This window comes from Castanea sativa, chromosome 9, assembly GCF_040712315.1.
Source record: "Castanea sativa cultivar Marrone di Chiusa Pesio chromosome 9, ASM4071231v1".
Taxonomy (NCBI): Eukaryota; Viridiplantae; Streptophyta; class Magnoliopsida; order Fagales; family Fagaceae; genus Castanea; species Castanea sativa.
In genome coordinates, this window is record NC_134021.1 from 44,710,162 (window position 1) to 44,714,834 (window position 4,673).

General features: G+C 38.8%; 1 pseudogene; it reads left to right on the plus strand.

Annotated features, from left to right (window-relative positions):
• The first annotated feature begins 1,502 nt into the window (after positions 1 to 1,502).
• On the plus strand, positions 1,503 to 4,395 carry LOC142609281 (uncharacterized; annotated as a pseudogene).
• The last annotated feature ends 278 nt before the right edge of the window (positions 4,396 to 4,673 follow it).

A 4,673-nucleotide genomic window follows, 5' to 3' on the forward strand; every position in this document is an offset into this window, starting at 1 on the left:
AATTCATGATTGGAGAAGATGAAAAATTGAACTAAGAAGCCAATGATTGAAGAAGATGAAAGGTTAAACAAAGTAAAAATTGCAAAAAAAAAAAAAAAGCTGCTAATGACATGGCACAAAAAGTGCTTTGTAAAATTTATTTTAAAGTTTCCAATATTATATAATAGTATAGATAGATATGTATGAACATTGTTTTTGGTTTTAGATTCTTCATTGAATTGCTTAGTTAAAAACATCTAAATTAAAGTAGATGAATCTGTAAGTGCAAAGTTATATATAAAGTTAAAACTGCCCAAGATGAATGTGTAAAATCAATCTATGTAGGGGCTCGAGGACCTAGGAAGGGATTGTTGAACTGTAGCGTTGGTATTGGGGCATCACACACCCGAAGAGGGAACCCACTCGAGGAGGGGAGGGGAAGAGACAAAAGATTCTTAAGAGCTCTAGTAAGGAAGGATTGGCTGAGGAGAGAGAATCATAAAGGTAAGGGGAAGTTTCCAGCAAGAAGTAGCCTGTTGCCTCTGCATTAGATGGTGAGCAACAGTTTTATTAGCTGCATTGATGAGAAAGTGACCTGAACAGTGTCATTCACAGCTAAGCAACTCCTTCTACCACCTTCCTTAAATGTTTAAGGGGACAGTTGTCGCTAGGAGAAATTTGTTAGGTAAAGATGGGGGATCAAGATGTGAAGGAAGGGGGAGTATATAAGAAAATGAAGAGTTCTCAAAGAAGGAGGGGGGTATCAAAAAAGGAGAAGTTAGAACAAGAACATTGTGAGAAGAACGTGAACAATGTATTTTTCCTGTGTAACTTTGGCCTCCTCAGGCGAGCTTGTAATAAGACATTTACCTTCAAATTCTATAATATTAAGTCTTTCCTCCTTATTTTTATCCTCGGGCAAGACCCTCTCTTGTTGTTTTAGTCCCTCTCTTACAAATCTATTGATTTGGGCCAAAATTGAACCATACCAACCTATTGTTCTAAGTGGGCTTGGGTTGTTAGATTTCTAGGTCCTTACAATTGGCGCCGTCTGTGGGAAACATCAAGGTGTTGTGGGTTTGTTCTGAGTGGCCATGGCTAATATAGGTTAGGATAGGGAGGAATCTGTAGGCTCACAAAGGGAAAACTAGTTTGTTAACTTGGAGCGAATGAGGGATAGGCAGTGTACACCAAGTGTTATGGTAGAATCGTATCATACGAATCATACTAAACGAAGTCATTCAAGGACAAGGAGTCATGTCTCACATGACCAGGAGACATGGAAGTTGCAACAGGAGATAGATCGCATGGGCAAAAAGTTGCGGTGTATGAAAAATGATAGAAGGAGTCCATCACCCCCATTAAGCGATGGATCAGGGGAAAGTAAGGGCCATTCATATTGTCACAAGTCTAGAACTCCATCTACTGAGTCCTACTCAACATCTTCACGTCTGGACAGGTTGGAAAAGGATAGGAATAAGCATGAGTAGGGGTCATCTCACCATGGTAGGGGGAATGATGCGATGAGCAAGGCAATTTGGCAGATCTCCAAGTCACCCTTCGTGAGGAGAATCAATAAGGCCAAGCTCCCCCATAGGTTTACATAGCTGACTTTTACTTTGTATAATGGAAGGACTGACCCTGTAGAGCACGTTAGGCATTTCAATCAAAAGATGGCCGGTCATTTTGGTAATAAAGCTTTTATGTGCAAAGTTTTCCCCTTCAGCCTTGGGCCAGTGGCTATGCACTGGTTTGATGCCTTGGAAGAGGGGTCAATAAGGTCCTTCGAGGAGTTGACAAGGGTGTTATGTTCGCGGAAAATAATCTGCAAGTGCACATGAATCATAACATGTAGTAAAGTGTTTTTAGAAAATGAATGTCGAACCCACAGAGATTAACTATGTTATTGAATACCGAAATTCACTAAATTAATTACTATTTGGAAAATCGAAAATAAATGAAACGTTCTACTATCTGAATTAAATTAAACTATTTAATAAAAATAAATCTACGAATAAAAGATTAAGAAAATGCAAAAATCTAAAAGTGTAAAAATATGATAAGAACGGATCTAGAGCGGTTGATTTCACCTAACAAATCCCACATAATTTATTCTTCCTAATTATTAAATTCTAATAATCTTCCATTAATGATTAAAAATTCCTTAAGTATTCAATATCTTCAACTAAAAATTTCATATCTCTATGTGAATTTAATTAATTGGAGACTCATTACGTACTTTGAATTTTCTGAAAAATCACACTAATCGCGGTAAAGCATCTCTACTTTCGCTTAACTAATGATGTTTAATTCTAGAACTGAAATAACAAATCACCTCTCGGTCTCATTGTAATTCAATTGATCAAACAATAATTAGTAAAAAAAAAATAGTAAGCATTAAGAATAAGAATTAAACACTCAATCATGGAAATATTAAAAATAAAATAACTCAGAATATAAATTATGTGTTCATTGCTAGACTACATCAATGCTCTAGAAAATAAATTTAGTTCATAATAAAATTGAAAAGAAAACAAATAAAACTTATGTTTTTCATCTGAATTGGTTGATCAACATGAATCTCTCGCCTTTGTCCTCAGATCCTCCTCTTCATAATGACTCCCAAAAAAAGTTCTTCTATGTGGCGGCCCCTTTTCCTCTCTGGTCTTCTTTCTTTTTTCCCTAAAGAGCCTTTAAAAAGGTCAAGGAATCCTATTCCCGTTTGGAGAAAATTCCAGATTTTTAGGTTTCACTTAACCGACGATTTTGGCCCATTTAACGTCAGAATTTGGACTTTTGGTAAACTACAAAGTTGTATCCCTTTAAGTTAACTTTTCAGTCCAACTTGAATCATCTCGATTGGATATCTGAACCAAAAGTTATGCCAAAAATACTACTGATGTGCAGGCTGGAATCCTAATTCGAATTGGACTTGGATTTGGTGCAAATTTCATTTGATTCCTTGCTCCACTTGGACTTGAATTTAATTGGGTTGGTATTCTCTTGAATTCATGCTTGGCTGGATGAAAGTTGGCTTGATTTAATTGGCTTAGCCCCATTTTGCATGTAAAGCTCTTGTTACTTGCAACACAAAGATATTATATAATCAGAAACAAAATAACATAAAAGGAAGGCTAAATATGTAGATATGTGAGTACTTTATTGTATATATTTCATGCACATTTCGACGCTAGATTTATAATGTGCAGTAGAGTCCCCAAGCCAGTAGATTCTCTATTGTCTATGACGATGAGGGAAGGAGAGACCCTCAAGACTTATTCGGATAGACATTGGGAAATGTATAATGAAATAGATGGAGACTTTGAGGATGTGGCAATGGGAACCTTTAAGGTTGGACTCCCTACGGAGCACGAGTTGAGGAAGTCATTAACGATGAAGTTTGCCATGAACATGTGTCAGCGTATGGATCACATAGATAAGTATAAGCGGGTAAAGGAGGATCAGATTTAGGGAAAAGGTAAAACTAAAATGTTCCCAGAGAAGAGTGATCCTCGAGGAGGAGGATATCATAATAATCGGCCTAGAAGAGATTTCCCTAATTAGACACCATCCATGGGGGCTCAATTGGTCAATTCACTATTTAAAGAGCCCGTTTATCAAATATTGGAGAAGATAAAAAACGAGCCATATTTCAAGTGCCCTAATAAGATGGGTGGGGACCCATCCAGGAGGAGCTAGAGCTTCTATTGCCATTATTATCAAGAAAAATGGCACACAACGGAGGATTGTAAAACTCTACGTGATCACCTGAATCAGTTGGTGAAGGCAGGGAAACTCAATCAGTTCTTACATCAGCCTACGAGGCAGATTGGGCACTCGGGGGCTGGGTTTTAGAGGGATGGCATTCTTTGGCTAGCAATGGGCACTATTAATGTGATCTTCGCCAAGCCAAGAAGTGATGTTGGGACGAGTTCCAGGGTTATGTCCGTGGTTGGGGGCCATGACTTAGAGGCTAGAGATCAAGCTCCTAAGAGAGCTAAGGTGATGGCCATTCCTACCCTGGTTTTCTCTGAAGAAGATAAGGAAGGAACATTCCAATCGCATGATGATGCTTTAATGGTTACTATAAGGATTGGTGGATATGACGTAAAGAGGGTGCTAGTTGATTAAGGAAGCGGAGCAAATATCATGTATCCTTATCTGTATAAAGGGTTAAATTTAAAACCCAAAGACTTGGAAAGGTATGATTCACCTTTGATGGGTTTTGACGGGAGGATGGTGGTCCCTCGAGGAATGATAAGGTTACCCGTACAAGCTAGGGACAAGGAGGTGCAGGTCAACTTCATCATTATAAAAGCCTATTCCCCTTACACAGCTATCCTAGCCAAACCCTCGCTTTATGCTATGGGTGCGGTGTCTTCAACCTTGCACCTAAAAGTCAAGTATCTTGCTTAGGGAAGAGTGGGGGAGTGGATTGGTAGCCAGGCAATGGCTAGGTAATGTTTGGTGTCAGCAATTACACAACATCCTGCAGATCCTATTGTGGTAACAAATGATCAAATCCTATAGCAACTAAAGGGCCCTGTAGTAGGGCAGGAGGCTGAGGCGTGTGGAGAGTTATTTAAGGAGCTAGAGAGGGTGGTAATAGGGCAGGATGAGGAGCAATTTTTTCAAGTGGGGTCCTAGTTGCCATCATTAGAAAAGGCTGAGTTGGTGAAGTTTTTGGAAGTCAA